The following is a 17,962-nucleotide window of genomic DNA, read 5'->3' on the forward strand; positions in this document are numbered from 1 at the left end:
ACTGGAAGAAAAGTAGGTGAAGGCTTCCTGTCAAAGCAAAGAAAATGTACTTGGTTTCCTAAGTAATAAATAGAAACCAATAAATCAACTCAATTCAACTGCCAATTTACAAAAGTGTTTCAAAGAATATTAGGGACTGAGTGTTTGGATTTCAGTAGGTATCTGGATCACCATTACTGGGCCAGTTCTCATAACTCTATTGCTAACATGATCCGCTATCATTTCTCACCTGGCTTGTTAACAATAGACAGGTGATATTAGAAGTGGCAATTTAGTTTTCAAGTTAAAAAATATTGTGCATTGAGTATCTGGATTCCAGTAAGCATCTAGATCTCCATTATTTGGTCATTTTTCATAGCTCTATTATAGCTAACAGTATCCCCTATCATTTCTTATCTGGATTTTTACAGTAGGTGGGTAGTATTAGAAGTGGTAATTTAGTTTTCAAAACAATATCATTTCCTGGAAAATCAGACACTACTATTTATAAAGGTTAAAGACATTACAGCTGAAAAAAAGTTACAGAAAAAATATGTGCAGCGTGAGTTTATTTTGGTTCTGTGCATTTACCTACACATGTGTGCCTCGCTCGGTCGTGTCTGACTCTTTGAGACCCCACAGACTGTACCCCGCCAGGCCCCTCAGTCCATGGGATTTCCTAGGCAAGAATACTGGAGCAAGTTGCCATTTCCTACACCAGGGGATCTTCCCAACCCAGGGGTCCAATCCACATGAAAAGGTGTGAAAAGACAAACTTTAAACTGATGATAACTGGAGATTAATGTAGTGGTAATGGGGTAAGAAAAGTAATTAGAAAAGAGGGAATTAAGATTTTTCATCTTTTACTTACATATGTGCAAACTGTTTGAAATTTTAACAAGAAATCTGTGTGTTACTTTTGGAATTAAAATAAAGTAATATAAAAATGCCATGGCCAATCATCTAAGTAGTGCTCCAGTCATCCAGAGTAAGTCAGGAATGTGGTCGGGCAGGCTGGGGCACCTTGAAGTCTGGTAGCCAAACAAAGGTAAGGAAGCCTGTTCTTGGTTGTAGGATTCTTTCAGTGAACCTTGACCCGGGCAATGAAAACTCAAAACAGCAACATTTTCTGAACCCAGGGTTGTCACAGCCTGGTGTGGTAGGTAACAAACACTGTCTGGCAGTTTCCTGAGCAATTCCGCTGCCTCTTCAATGTGTTTCCAAAGTTGATGCGTCTGAATTTGAGTCTTCACCTGTGTTTACCCATGCTCCTCATTAGCTACTTCTGACTGCAGTGTCTTCTTCAGATTGTATAGTAAGCTCAATGGTGTGCCCCCATATATATACGGTGGCATATATATATATATATATATATAGGATATATATATATAGATATATATATATATATCCCAACCCCCATACCTTGAGAACATTATCTCACATGGCAAAAGAGGTGATTAAGTTAAGGCTCTTGAGAGAAGATGCCTATCTAGAATTATCTTCTTGAGCCCTAAATGCAATCACATTTATCCTTATAAGAAAGAGAAAAGGGGATTTGGGGGACAAAAACACACAGAGGAGAAGAGAAAGACAGAAGAGGAGGTGATGTAAAAATGGAGACAGAGTGGAGTGTTGTGACCACAACCCAAGGAAGCCAAACCAAAATATTTCCTATGCAAATTTAGATGTTGTAAGAGGTTGGATAATGTCCCCCACCCCAAATTTTATATCTACCTGGACTCCTAGAATGTGGCTTTATTTGGAAACCTACTTACGATAAGAATTGAGATGAGATCATACTGAATTAGGGTGAGACCTAAATTCAATGAGAATAACGTCAGAAGAGACAGAAAAGGATGCAAAGAGACAGAGACACAGGTCAAGTGAAGGCAGCTGTAGATAGAGAGGGGAGCAAGGCTGTCAATTACAAGCCAGGAGATACCTGGGTCAACAGAAGCTGGAAAAGGCAAGGAAGGATTCTTTCCCAAAGAACTCTGCAAGGAGGATGGCTCTGCCTATACCTTGGTTTGAGATTATGGCCTCCAGAACTAAGAGAAAAGATTTCTGTATTAAGCTACCAAGCTGAGTAATTTGTTACAGGAGCCATAGGAAACTAATGCTGATGAACGCTGGAGAATTATAGAATCAAATGCCAAACCATCCCGTGCTCAGTCCTAAGCCCCAGATGAGTTAAGGAAATAAATCACTCACATCTTTCATGTGTTGAGCTTAACCAAAGGCCACAGACATAGGAATAGACAGTTTCATACATCCTCTCAGCTCCATAGTAAGTGTGTGATACCATCGATCCCAACCACAGTCCTAGGTACTAGCCTTTCTCCATTCTATACATAAGGAAACCAAGATCAAGAATGATTCAGCAATCTTCCCAGAGTCTCCCAGCTCATAAAGGATGGAGACTGGATTCAAATCTACACAATCTGTTTTCAGAAAAAAAGGTTCTAGTCCACAAGTATTCAACTCATTAATATTTTTTAAAAAATCAGAAAATGATAATATTGTACAACAGGAGTAATCAAACCAAACAGAAAACCAGTAAAGTACTCTTATCTCTTTACTTTTACATGTTCAAAGAAAAGGACCAATTGGTTAGAAAAAAAAATTTTTTTTTTTAGTATAAGAAGAAAATATTAAGGGTAATTTTGAAACAGAATTTAGAATATTTCAGGGGATTTTGGTATTATTTTATTTGTGTCTCTTTTCTTTCAGAAACCATTTTTTTAAATAGGGAAGACTGTGAGGGTCATTATTCTTAAAGTTATAGTCTTAGACAATTGTGGATTCTAGATACTTCAGCTGGGGTTATCTAGGATAATTCCTCTTCAAGCTCTTATAATTACCATTCTTATTTGGTCTTATTCTTCCATCCCTCATTCAGATTCCAGCCTCTTCTATTTCACTTTTACTTATTTTCACCAAAACAAGATATCAGTAAATCACTAGATCTTGAGGACATTAAAACTTTTTTTTTAATTTTTGGAAAATCTCAAACACATAGAAATAGAGAAAATAGTGTAATAGACTCAATGTACCTGTCATTCAGTTTCAACAGTTATCAATAAACTAATACATTGCTGAGGCTTCCCTAATGGATCAACAGGTAAAGAATCCACTTGCAATGTAGGAGACATAGGGTTAGAAAGATCTTCTGGAGGCAGAAATGGCAACCCACTCCAGTCTTGTCTGGAGAATCCCTTGGACAGAGGAGCCTGGTCGGCTACAGTCCAGAGGGTGGAAAAGACTGAACAACTAAGCGCTATCGTGTTTCATCCCTACTCACACTCACCACACTCTTTCATTGCCTTGTAGCATATCTCAAACATTCCATTGTTTATTCTGTATTTCACTACTTTTTTTTTTTTCCGCTTATTCATATTTATTTATTTATTTATTTTTTATTAGTTGGAGGCTAATTACTTCACAACATTTCAGTGGGTTTTGTCATACATTGATATGAATCACCCATAGATTTACACGTATTCCCCATCCCGATCCCCCCTCCCACCTCCCTCTCCACCGGATTCCTCTGGGTCTTCCCAGTGCACCAGGCCCGAGCACTTGTCTCATGCATCACTACTTATCTCCAAGAGATAAAAACTCATTCTCATAAATTATAACCACCAATGATGATCATGCTTTTAAAAAGTGATAATTACTTCACAGCAAAATTAAACACCCAGTCAACATTCACATTTCCTCAGTAGAAGTTTATTAAATTTATATATTAGGTAAAACTGACATCTTTATGGATGTTGAGACTTTCAATCCAAGGAAATGTAATATCTTTCCAATTGTTCAAATCTACTTTTCTGTTGTATTTTTCAGTTCCACTTTTAACTTTGTTCTGTTTTATAATTTCTATTTCCTTTATAAGAATTCCTATTTTTTTCAGTTTGTTTCAAGGATTTTTGTAACTGCTTTACGTGTTTTTACAATGGCTGCTTTCAAGTCCTTACCAGATAATCCTAGTATCCAGTTCACATTGTTGGCAACAATTGGTTATCACTTCTCATTCAACTTTTGAATTCCTGATTCTTGGTCTGATGGGAGAGTTTCACTAGAATGCTGTACATTTTGGCTATTAGGTAGAAGTCTCTGGGACCTATTTAAACCTTTTATTATAAGAGATTGTTATGGTGTTTAGGTTCAGCAAGCAGATCCTGACTTAGGTTTATAGTCTGTGGCTCCAATGACAATATCATTTCCAGAAGCTTTGAAGTGCTATTTTGATCTGCTTGATTTATTTAATGTTATGAGGATGCCACTAGTCTCTGATGCTGCTGCTTGAGGAGACAGAAGGAGCTCTTGAGGGCTGGGCTAGATGCTGGTGCCACTAGGTAGGGGAAGGGAGTCTCTAGTCACAGAGATTAAATAGGCTTCACGGTCTGCTTGTTGTGATGGGATCAACTTCTGAGGCTACCTAGCAGCCCGGGTCTCTTAGTAGTGAAGAGGAGTCTCGGGTCAGGAAAGCAGAGAAAAAGTCTTCAGGGCTGAGAACTAGTTGTGGATCATCCTGGTTGATACCCCATTGGTCTCCTGGTGTCTCTTAGTGGGATAGGAAGGATGTGGAGTGGTGTTTTAACTACTTTTTCAATCAGTGACATTTTGTTTCAAAAAAAAAAGGTCATTTAGAAGTTAATTTTTTCCAAAAGAAAACTACTGTTTCTCTAGGTCAAGGGGTCCCCCATTTTTTTCTGTAAAGGTTATGATAGTAAATATTTTATTTTTACAGACAATGAAGTCTTTGTTACAACTACTCATCTTTGCCATTTTAGCAAAAGCAACCATATATAATGTATAAAAAATAGATGTGTTTCAAAAAGACTTTACTTACAAAAACAAGCAACTGGCCAACTTTGGTTTGATGAAATAAAAATTAACATTTTAAGGCAAGACAAGAAAAATGTACACATAAAACCCATTCTCTCCCCTTTGACCTCCTCCCTCCCCTATAGCGTGCACTATGCATCTGCATTATGTGTCAACAAGACCTCCCCAACAGCAGAAGTATCTGTTTTACCACAAAGATCAGTATTTCTCCTTCCAGCACCAGCCATGTCATACCTCACAAGATGACATTACTTTCTCAATCCTGTGAATGGCCACAATGACCTACCACCCATCTTGTACACGCAGACATTTTTGGCGAGCTTTATGTGCAGTGCCAATATATCATTTCCTTTCAGTTTAGTTAAGTCCAGTTGCTTAGTTGTATCCAACTCTTTATGACCCCATGGACCGCAGCACGCCAGGCCTCCCTGTCCATCACCAACTCCTGGAGTTTACTCAAACTTATGTCCATCAAGTCAGTGATGCCATCCAACCATCTCATCCTCTGTCGTCCCCTTCTCCTCCCACCTTCAATCTTTCCCAGCATCAGGGTCTTTTCCAATTAGTCAACTCTTCACATGGGGTAGACAAAGTATTTGAGCTTCAACTTCAGCATCAGTCCTTCCAATGAATATTCAGGACTGACTTCCTGTAGGATTTCCTTTGAAGACAGCATTTCCGTTGAAGACAGCAATTGGTGCAGAACAGATGGTTGGACAACCTGGGGGAGATACTGGTTGTATCTAATAGATGCAACCTAATAGAAGTTCTTAGCTTAATATTCTCTTATGACCTTATTAATGTTACTAACTATGTTACTTTTTCTGCCTGTTTTCAAGATTATTGTTTTTTGCATTAATAAAGTGTGACTGAATCTCAGATGAAATAAATGATAAGGTAACTTGAAACAATTAACCAAATATATAGTTCTATAACATTGATAATTGTAATACCACAACTCTAGTTACAGGAAGAAGCAACAAAAGGGAAACTTTTTCAGAAAGTAACAGACTAGTAAGACAGGTGACCTTTGCCAACAAAGGTCCGTCTAGTCAAAGCTATGGTTTTTCCAGTAGTCATGTATGGATGTGAGAGCTGGACTATAAAGACAGCTGAGCACCAAAGAATTGATGCTTTTGAACTGTGGTGTTGAAGAAGACTCTTGAGAGTCCCTTGGACTGCAAGGAGATCCAACCAGTCCATCCTAAAGGAGATCAGTCCTGGGTGTTCATTGAAAGGACTGATGCTGAAGCTGAAACTCCAATACTTTGGCCACCTAATGCAAAGAACTGACTCATCTGAAAAGACCCTGATGCTGGGAAAGATTGAAGGTGGGAGGAGAAGGGGATGACAGAGGATGAGATGGTTGGATGGCATCAACGACTCAACAGACATGAGTTTGAGTAAATTCCGGGAGTTCGTGATAGACAGGGAGGCCTGGCGTGCTGCTGTCCATGGGGTCGCAAAGAGTCAGACAACTGAACTGAACTGGACTGAAGACAGGTGGCCCAAAGGATTTTGGTTACTGTTAACAGGGTCTAGTCCAGTAACTGCACATTGAGTGGTCTATCAACAAAATTCTCCCTGGAATTGAGCATTCCTAGCCCTGTGGGACAAATCAGTCATGAAATGTATCCAAAGACTTGGTCAAAATTAAGACTGAAAGGGAGGGGATCATAAAACAAAGAATGTTGCCCATCATCCAGTTCTACAAGAATCAAGTCATTAGCCACTGTGGGCACTGACCACAATACACCCAGAAAGGAATTCAAGGTAAAGATCAGGATGAGGCACCCTGTGCTCTGGACAGACTGGCAAAACTGCTTCTCAGATAGTTATTTTTCAGGAGAAAATGCTTTTAATGAAATTCTTGCATCTTCCCATATTTAGAAAAGCACTAAAGTCATTAATTAAGATGTCTGTTGCCTGCAGCAAGCAGCAACCTCCTGTGGAGATGTGTGCTTGACTGTATGTACCTCTTTTGCTAAAATCACGTATATACTGACCTTCCCCCTTATTTATTCATAACAGTTCTCAGAGCTCTCTGAGAGACTGTCTCCCAGGCTACAATCCTCAGTGTGGCTTGAATAAAATTTTCTATTTCTTTTTTAGACTATTGATTAATATTTTGTCAACAGGCTCACAGCCTACAGTTTATAGAACTTTGCTCAACATTTTAAAGCTTATTTCATAAAGTAATAGAAGTAGTTTCTCATAACTCATTTTAAATTTCTTTTGTTATGGCCATCATTTTGTAATTTCTCCCTTTTGCTCTTATGTTATACAATGACTTGCCCATTTTGTTGAGGTTATTTAATAATTCTACTTCTTTCATGACCCCATGGATTGTAGTCCACCAGGCTCCTCTGTCCATGGAATTCTCCTGGCAAGAATACTGGAGTGGGAAGCCATTCTATTCTCCAGGGGATTTTCCCAACCCAGGGATCAAACCCAGGTCTTCAGCATTGTGGGCAGATTCTTTACTGTCTAAGCCACCAGAGAAGCCTCTTTAATTCACCAACTTTGTTTTTGTCTTCATTAATTCTTTTCCACTTTGTTTTGCTTTTTGTTTGTGTGTTTGCTTTCCTTTTTTCTAAGATTTTGAAGTGGGATGTTCACATTGCTATTTAGGTAATAGCTAATTCTATAAGTTTTCTCTAATATCATCTTTGTTTCCCAAAGATTCAGATATGTCACACCTTGAATCATAATTTTAATGAAATTTTGTAATTGAATTTTTCACTTCTCATTAGTTGTTTTATAGGATTTTCAGAATCTAAATAGAAGCAATTTGGGTTTTTTTAATTTTGTTGCTGATTTTTAGTTTTTGTTTACTATGGTCTAAAATATTGTTCATAGTATTCCTACTATTGGGAATTTATTGAGTTCTTTTTCTAAACATCGACAATCAATTTTCATAAATGTCCCATGAGTACTTCATAGAAAGTGTCTCTTCCATTATTGGGACTGATTTTGATATGACTTGCTAAGATCTACTTTACTGAATACACTGCTTTTCTATAGCCTTACCGATATCTTGTCCAGCTGGTTTGACTTGGATTTAGAGAAGGGTCTCAAAGATTTCCATATTGGCATAGTTTCTGCTTTATGAAAGTTGGTATATGTTATTGGATGATATTCATCCAGAAAGACCACTTACCTGGCACAACCTTCCCTTTTTTCCCACCAAAGCCATTCTTGACCCAGCTCATAGCTTGTTTTCATTCATCAATTAATTTATTGATTGTTCATTTACTCAGAAATTTATAATGTAATATTTATAATATTATAACCTACTGCCTAGCTGCTAGGTTCACTCCAAGAGGTAAAAAGATGGCTGAAACCTAGACCCTATTAAATATCTTGAGTCTGGGATAGATGCTAAAAATGATTATACAAATAACTGTAACAGAAATGCTAAAATGGCATGTCTTCAGAGAATGGGGCTGAGGAAAGAGCCAAAGGAAATAACCAAATAGCATTTTCCCTTCTACTTCATTTCCATCTGAATAGTGTATCCTCAAGGATACACTTTAAGTAGATGGACACGCCTTGGTTTTCAGCTGTCTCAGAAGACGGGCGATGGTGCCCTGCTCATCCATTTTGTTGTGTTGTTCAGTCACTCAGTCGTGTCCAACTCCTTGCAACCCTATGGACTGCAGCACACCAGGCTTCCCTGTCCTTCACTATCTCCTGGAGTTTGCTCAATTCATGTCCACTGAGTCAGTGATACTATCCTACCATCTCATCCTCTGCCACACTTCAGTATTTCCCAGCACCAAGGTAATGGTGAAGGGGCTTGCATAACTCAATGAAGCTATGAGCCATGCTGCGCAGGGCCACCCAAAACGGATGGGTCATAGTGAATTCTCATAAAACGTGGTTCACTGGAGGAAGGCATGGCAAACCCACTCTAGTATTCTTGGTCCCATGAACGGTGTGAATAGACTGTTCATTCATAGGAAAGTTCATAAGAGAGATACTGTCCCCAGGGAGTGCCTGGTTAACAGCAATTACCATGTGATTAAGTTCAGCATCCTGGCTAGAAAGGAAACCAAAAATATTCCTCATGAAGTTAGTTTTAGAAAAGGGAACTATGACCAAATGTGGGCTTTTCTTAGGGAAAAAAATCTGAAAGAAATAGTTTTGAAAGTAAATAACCATGAAGAAGCCTGGAGACAGTTTAAGAACAGCTTATTGGAAACTCAGGAAAAATGTTTGACTCAGCCCAAAAAGAACAGGAATTTGAAAATAAACACTAAATGCCTAAATGGCAAAGGAAAGAAGGCTGTTTTAGAAAAAGAGAAGGTGAGGGCAAAGAATCTTTTTAAGGAGGAAAAGAATTTTCCAGGAAGAAAATTGGGAGTCCTATAAATGTGACAGGTCAAATTTAAACAAAATTAAACAGGTCAAAACTGATTAATTACCAGGGTACCTTGCAAGGGAATCCAAAATCAAACGCTAAAGTCTTCAAAGAAAGGAAAGCAGGTAGGGTATTAGCTAAACTACTTGAAATTCAAGTATATTCAAGTATAGTCAAGATATGAAGGCAAAAGCCAAAAAAAAAAAAAAAAAAAAAGGGAATTATTTGTCATAGTATTTAACTTTAAAAAGATTTTTTTTATTTTATGGAGATCCCCCGCCTTAAACTGTATTTTAATAGAGGATCTGGATCAATTAGGTTTTTTTTAATAATTGGGGTATATTTACATATTCATTTACAACGTTATACAAAGAAGTAAATTAGTTATATGTATACATATATCCACTCCCTCATGGCCCTCCTCTCCCCCCTCCACTTCCCACCCATCTAGGTCACCACAGAGCACTGAGCTAGCTTCCTGGGCTATCCAGCAGTTTCCCAATAGCTATCTATTTTACACATGGCTGTGTACATACATCAAGGGAACCCTCTTGCACTGTTGGTGGGAATGTAAATTGGTGCATCCTTTATGGAGAAAAGTATGAAGGTTGCTTAAAAAACTACAAATAGATCTACCATATGATCCAGCAATCCCACTACTGGGCGTGTACCCTGAGGAAACCATAATGCAAACAGACACATGCACCCCAGTGCTCACTGCAGCGCTGTTTACAATACTCAAGACAGGGAAGCAGCCCAGATGTTCACCAACAGATGAATGGATGCTGCTGCTGCTGCTGCTAAGTCGCTTCAGTTGGGTCTGATGAATGGACAGAGAGGATCAATTAGCTTTCGCTACCTAACAAACCACTTCAGAACTATTACTTGATAGATTATGATTCAGTTGATTGGGCTGTGAAGCTGGTCTTCTTTGGGTCTCAGTCAAGTGGCTGCTGTGAGTAGATGCTCAGCTGGAGCTGGATGTTCAAGATGGCCTCACACATCAGCCTGGAAATCTGAGCTGCTTCTCTCTGGTTCTCCTCCATGTGGCTCTCCAGCAGCTAGCACAGGTCCTTTCATCCTTGTTTGAGGATAATGCGTGCAGCCACACACAATACATCTGAAATGTGCAACCATTTATGAACCTGAACTTTCGTCTTATTTCTTCATGTCCCATCAGCCAAAACAACTCACTTGGCTATGCCCACATTCAAATGAACAAGAACCAGATTCCATTACTTGGGAAGGAATGACCAAGTCACAATGCTAAGAAATGTGTAAAGATAATAGAAAGTATTGTGACCATTTTTGCAAACAAGCCACAGGTTTCCCTCTGGTCACAAAATAAACTTTCTGCCCACATGCAAAATACATTCCCAAAAGTTTTATCTCATTATGATGTCAGGCTTGAAGTACAAGATCTTCATCAAATTCAGATCCAGATAGAAATGAAGATCTTCAGGTGCTGCTCCTCAGGTATGGCTCTTTATTCACAGTGTGAAAGTGTTAGTTGCTCAGTTGTGTCTGACTCTTTGTGACCCCATGGAATTCACTAGTCTCCTCTGTCCATGAAATTCTCCAGGCAAGAATACTGAAGTGGACAGCAATGCACTTCTCCAGGGGATCTTTGCAAATCCAGGGACCAAACCAGGGTCTCCTGAATTACAGGCAGATTCTTTATCATCTGAGCCACCAGGGAAACCCTTTATTCAAAGACTTATACACTAAAATTCTCCATTTACTTCACACGTACACATACACACAACATCTAATACTTTGAGAGAATTGTTCATTTGCTCAGTTGTGTCTGATTCTTTATGACCCCATGGACTGAAGCACACCAGGCTTCCCTGTCCTTCATCATCCCCCAGAGCTTGCTTAAACTCATGTCATTGAGTCAGTGATGCCATCCAACCCTCTCATCCTCTGTAGTCCCCTTCTCCTCCTGTCTTCACTCTTTCCCAGTATTAGGGTATTTTCTAATAAGTTGGCACTATGTATCTGATGGCCAAAGTATTGGAGCTTCAGCTTCAGCATCAGTCCTTCTAATGAATTATATTCAGGACTGATTTCATTTAGGATTGACTGGTTTGATATTCTTACAGTCCAAGGAACTCTCAAGAGTCTTATCCAACACCACAGTTCAAAAGCATCAATTCTTCAGTGCTCGGCCTTCTTTATGGTCCAACTCTCACATCCATACATGACTACAGGAAAAACCATAGCTTTGACTAGACGGATATTTGTTGGCAAAGCAATGTCTCTGCTTTTTAATGTGCTGTCATTGCTTTTCTTACAAGGAGCAAGAGTCTTAATTTCGTGGCTGCAGTCACCATCTGCAGTGATTTTGGAGCCCAAGAAAATAAAGTCTGTCACTCTTTCCATTGTTTTCCCAACTATTTGTCATGAAGTGACGTGACTGGATGCTGTGATCTTAGTTTTTTTCATTGTTGAGTTTTAAGCCAACTTTTTCACTCTCCTCTTTCATCTTCATCAAGAGGCTCTTTAGTTCCTCTTTGATGTCTTCCACAAGGGTGGTGTCATCTGCATATCTGAGGTTATTGATATTTGTCCCAGCAATCTTGATTCCAGCTTATGCTTCACCCAGTCCAGTATTTCTCATGATGTATTAGGCATATAAGTTAAAAAAGTGGGGTGACAATACACAGCCTTGATGTACTCCTTTCCCAATCTGGAACCTGCACTTTGTTCCATGTCCGGTTCTAACTGTTGCTTCTGACCTGTACACAGATTTCCCAGGAGGCAGGTCAGGTGGTCTGGTATATCCTTTTCAGTTTTTTCACAGTTTGTTGTGATCCATATAGTCAAAGGCTTTAGTATAGTCAATGAAGCAGAACTTGATGATTTTCTGGAACTCTCTTCCTTTTTCTATGATCCAATGGATACTGGCAATTTGATCTCTGGCTCCTCTGCCTTTTCTAAATTCAACTTGAACATCTGGAAGCACTCAGTTCACGTACTGTTGAAGCCTGGCTTGGAGAATTTTGAGCATCACTTTGCTAGCATGTGAAATGAGTGCAATTGTGTGATAGTTTGGACATTCTTTGGCATTGCCCTTCTTTGGGATTGGAATGAAAACTGACCTTTTCCAGTCCTGTAGCCACTGCTGAATTTTCCAAATTTGCTGGCATATTGAGTGCAACACTTTCACAACATCATCTCTTAGGATTTGAAATAGCTCAACTGGAATTCCATCACCTCCACTAGCTTTCTTCATAGTGATGCTTCCTCAGGCCCACTTGACTTCGCTTTCGAGGACCTGGCTCTAGCTGAGTGATCACATCGTTGTGGTTATCTGGATCATGAAGATCATTTTGTATGGTTCTTCTGTGTATTCTTGCCACCTCTTCTTAATATCTTCTGCTTCTGTTAGGTCCATACCATTTCTGTCTTTTACTGTGCCCATTGTAGTATGAAATGTTCCCTTGGTATCTTTAATTTCCTTAGAATCCCAAGTCCTATCCATAAGAAATTGCAGCTCGGAGGCCTCCTTTTTTGTTTTGAACTATTTCTGTTTTTTTGTAATGATCTTGCATTGCTTTCTCAAGCTTAATGAGTTCCTCCCAGGAAGCCAAATGACATCCATCCCATGGTCCCAAAGTAGTATCTACAGTTTCTTTGGAAACAGACATCTCTGTCTTTGGGCACCATGTCAGATTGACATGGGAATGTGTTCTTACAATGACTAGAAGTCCTTTTGTCTAGCTGAAAGATTCTACTGGACACTACCTTATATCTTCATAGGACTTTCAAATGGATATAATTGCCATACCCTCAATTTACCCTTTACTGAGAAGCCATTTCTTTTTTTGAGAATCTTTTTTCTCTGTGGAGAGACTAGAGATGAAAATCAGTTTATTTTCCAACCCAGAAAATTTGGCTTCCCTGTACATCGCTAAATTCTGCTTGCCAAATCATTCTTTCTTTAGCTCATCTTTTTCTTGCAATATCATAGCAGGAAAAGCCAATGGATGCGTAAACCATCGGCCATAAAATTGTCTTAGGCATAATGATAAGTTTATTGGGTACATTTTTTTCCATCCTGGGACAGTTTTGTCAATTGTTTTGTGGCTACAAAGCATGGATTACCATTTTTTTCAACCAGCTTTTGCTGCTTCCTCAACATTTTCCTAGCCTCTTCCTAACAGATCGTTTGCCATTTTTTCCCCTCACTGCTTTTTCAGCCTCCACTTGCTAGCTCATCCCAAAGGCATTGCTACATTTTTAGAATTTTGTTACAGCAGCCTGTCACTTCTGGTACCCATTTCTTTGTCAGTTCAATTTTACTGCATAATAAACCATGCCCATAAGAAACCAGTGAGAAGAAAACAAACATTTGCTGATCAGGCTTCTGTGGGTTGACTGGATAGTTCTGGCTGGGACTGGCTCACTGGGGGCTGGAGAGTCTAGGATGGGCTGCCTTGGATTCTTGGGGCTAAGCTGACCTGAGAGCTGGACTTCTCTCCACCTTCTCCCTCACACTCAAGGAGAAGAATCCAGCTTGCTCACATGGCAACAGCATTCCCAGCACAGGAAAAGAAGGAATGCCACAATGTGCAAACATTTTTCAAACCTCTGTTTGCACAACTTTGGAATATCCTATTAGCCAAAGGATGTCACAAGCCAAGTCCATGTGCAGGGGTAGGGAGAAGTAATTTCTGTAGCTTAATGGGAGAAGTCTCCAAACCAAGTTGGAATTGCAAAGGGGTGTACTTAAAAGAATGAGAAGAATCCTAATGGCAGAAAGTGAAGAGGAACCAAAGAGCCTCTTGATGAAGGTGAAAAAGGAGAGTAAAAGGTTGGCTTAAAACTCAACATTCAATAAATGAAGATGATGGCAATTGGTCCCATTACTTCATGGCAAATAGATGGGGGGAAAATGGAAACAGTGACAGATTTTATCTACTTGGGTTCCAAAATCACTGCAGATGGTGACTGCAGCCATGAAATTAAAGGAGACTTGATCCTTGGAAGAAAGCCTATGACAAACCTCGACAGCATATTAAAAAGTAGAGATGTCACTTTGCCAACAAAGGTCTGTTTAGTAAAAGCTATGGTTCTTCCAGTAGTCGTGTATGGATGTGAGAGTTGGACCATAAAGAGGGCTAAGCACCAAAAAACTGATGCTTTCCGTGGTGAACTGTGGTGCTGGAGAAGACTCTTGGACAGCAAGGAGATCAAATCAGTCAGTCTTAAAGGAAATCAACCCTGAATATTTCAACCCTGAATATTCACTGGAAGGACTGATGCTGAAGCTGAAACTCCAATACTCTGGCCACCTGATGTGAAGAGCTGGCTCATTGGAAAAGACCCTGATGCTGAAAGAGATTGAAAGCAGGAGGAGAAGGGGATGACAGAGGATGAGGTGGTCGGATGGCATCACTGACTCAACCGATATGAGTTTGAACAAACTCCAGGAGATAGTAAAGGACAGGGAAGTCTGGTGTGCTACAGTCCATGGAGTTGCAAAGCGTCAGACATGACTTAATGACCGAACGACAACTGCAAACAACCTACCACAGAAGCTAATAATTCTAGTTCTAACATTAGAAAATGCTCACATGTGTAGCAAACTGAGTGGCAAATCAGAGATAAGACTCAGGTCTTCAGGGAAACTTCAGGTATTGAATTGGTTGCCACATTCTACAACTTGGTAGAGATGGCCACAGGGCCTGAAGCTGAGTGGATAACTTGAGATCACACTTCCATTGTGTGAACATCACCAGAGAAAGCTCTGGGGAGTGCTGAAGATGAGTGTCAACTGTTAGAATCTTTAACTGATAGAATCGAACCCACACTTAGCATCACATAAGTACAATCAATAGAAAGCAATATTTTACATGTCTCCTCTGTACAAATATGCCCTTAAATGTATTCAACTGAAATAGATCAAAAGCAGTATCAAGGGCACTATGGAGGGAAAAGAAGATTCTCTCCCAAAATGACAATCTGAAACTTAAGGACTAAGAGAAAAAAAAAAGTTAACTAAAGGAAGTTGAAGTTCTGCCTTTCCTGAGATCCCTTAACACATTCAAAATCTATCTGCTGAATGTCACTGTAGGAGTGTCTCAGGTAATTTTCACCCCCACTTGGGATTACATATCTCCTCTTTTCTACCAGTTATGTCCCAAAAGTTTCAGGAATTTGTTCTCCATTGAATTATGGATCTTCCCAGAGCAGAAAGTCTGGAGTGATGACCCCAATTACTATATAAACCAGAAACAGCTTTGAGTGGGAGCCAGAAGAGAAAGGTAGAATGTTTAAAAATAACCTACTGGAGGAAAGGCACCATTTACAACTAATCTAAAAAAAGCTATAAGAATACATATAGAGATGAACACATTTGCAAAGTAGAAATAGAGATACAGCTATAGAGAACAAATGTATGGATACCAAGGAGGGGAGTATGAATTGGGAAACTGGGATTTGTATATACATACATACATACACACTACTATGTATAAAATAGATAACTAATGAGAACCTACTGTACACCTCGGGGAACTCTACTCCATGCTCTGTGGTGACTAAATGGGAAGGAAATTCAAAAAAGAGGGGATACATGTATACATATAGCTGATTTATTTTATGGTACATCATAAACTAACACAGGACTATAAAGCAACTATACATCAATAAAAAAAGAATACACGTAGCTATTTCTTTTATGTCATAGCTATATGAGAAGAAAAGAAAGAAATACATTTTAGTAATAACATGTTTTATCTTTATAGTTTGGACTTTATGATAATTTACTTTTTCTTTATCTTGTGTGTTTTTTATATTATAAACATTATAAAATAAAGGCAGATTATACATTAGAAGCAATAATAAATATGAACTCATTCAGTATTTTCCTAACCAATCTGCTTCAAACACTTTGTAACAAAGGAATATAGAATATACATATATGCATCCTTCTGGGATTATTCTTTCTAAAGGTTAAAATAAATGTCACTCCTCTGATTGGATAAATAAACAGTATTTCACTCAGGAATTTTCTCTAAAAACAAATTTTTTTCATCACTTTTATAAATGCTTAGGAATGCAGGAGGACATTTTTCAACTGTGTAGATGGCTCAGAATAGTTTGCACAATAGAAATAAAACAGCAAAATGATGGGAAGAATTTGTAGAATGATTACACAGTAATATGACAGTGGCAGGAAGCGTGACCAATGACTTTTTGGGTAGGCAAAGTAAAGGAAAGTTGAGGTGGCATTCACAAGACTGACTTAGTCACTGCCATTGAAGAGATGTACAGTCTGCAGGCCTGGAACACTGATTAAGTCAGGGTGATGCATTTGATCTTGCTATACAAATACATTAACAGATCAGGCAAAGCTATATTTATAGAAGACAAGTATGAGTCTGAACTCATTGAGCATGCTTTAAAAAGATTTATTTTCACTCTGAACAGTATCTATACCTAAAACCCCAAATTAAGTATCCTTTGTACTTACTATATTTTTGTTCAACCCATGCTTCCAAAAGATAGGGGATGAGGTAGAATACACAGACCAACTACACTCTATATCCCTTACTTAAAGTCTTGTCATTACCCTCCTCTCCACAACTGTGTTAACATCCATTATAATGTAAAATGAAAGTTGCTCAGTCATGTCCAACTCTTTGTGACCCCATGAACTAGCATAAAGCAACTCTTAAACATGGAGACAATGAGGTCATCTGGTAGAGCGATAGGAAAATGTTTACATTGCCAAACATACTAGAAACCATTCGAATGACACATGTCAGAAAAAATGGGGAGAATGATTCACACAAGCCATTCCAAAATATAAGAGCGAGTTTCAGACAACTTCTGAAAATATTTGCTGTATCTGCTAAAGTTTAGTACTTGTCTGATTATGTTTTTATTGTGCTGTACTCATAATTAGAGCTCCAGCCTCTGAAGAAATAGATGACATATATATCAATAATAGCCACTCAATAAACATTTGCTAAATGAATTAATGAATACATGAAAACAATTTTTGTAGGTAAGAAACTTCCTGACTCAGAAGAGGTAGCTGCAGGCACCCTTGGAACCAACTATTGGGTTCTCCTAATTGGAACATCTTACCTTTTTTTAATCCATTTTTTTATTGATGTATAGTTGATATATAATACTATATAAATTACAGGTATACGAGTGATGTAAAACCTTTTTGTCAACCCTAAGCTCCTTAACCATCCCTTGCCCCCATATTTCTCCTCTGGTAACCGTTAAGTTCATTCTCTAAGTCTGTGAGTCTGTTTCTGTTTTGTAGACAAGTTCATTTGTATCATGTTTTCTTTTTAGATTCCACATATAAGTGATATCATACTATATTCTTCTCTGTCTGTCTGACTTAGTATGATAATCTCTAGGTGCATCCATGTTGTTGCAAAGGGCATTATTTCATTCTTTTTAATAGCTGAGTAATATTTCATCATCTATAGGTACCACAACTTAGGAACATCTTTCTTTGTCTTTGAGTCCATCCAAATTCTGCCATTCTTCAAACTCTTATTGTGATATGTTTCTTTTCTAAAGATTTCCAGTCACTCCAGCCTTGAGTTGTCTCTCAACTAGACTTTACCAGCCCATCATAGAGCTTTGTTTAGTTTTTTCTCATTATTTATTGCTGATACACATTTTCTGAATGGCTTGTAATACTTTGAACATCTGTCTTCTCCCTAATTTATTGGTATTTATATTACTAAGATGTGGTCCTTGCCCTTGGGGAGCTTACAGTCTGATAGGAAC

This window comes from Cervus canadensis, chromosome 1 (genome assembly GCF_019320065.1).
Source record: "Cervus canadensis isolate Bull #8, Minnesota chromosome 1, ASM1932006v1, whole genome shotgun sequence".
NCBI classification, from domain to species: domain Eukaryota; kingdom Metazoa; phylum Chordata; class Mammalia; order Artiodactyla; family Cervidae; genus Cervus; species Cervus canadensis.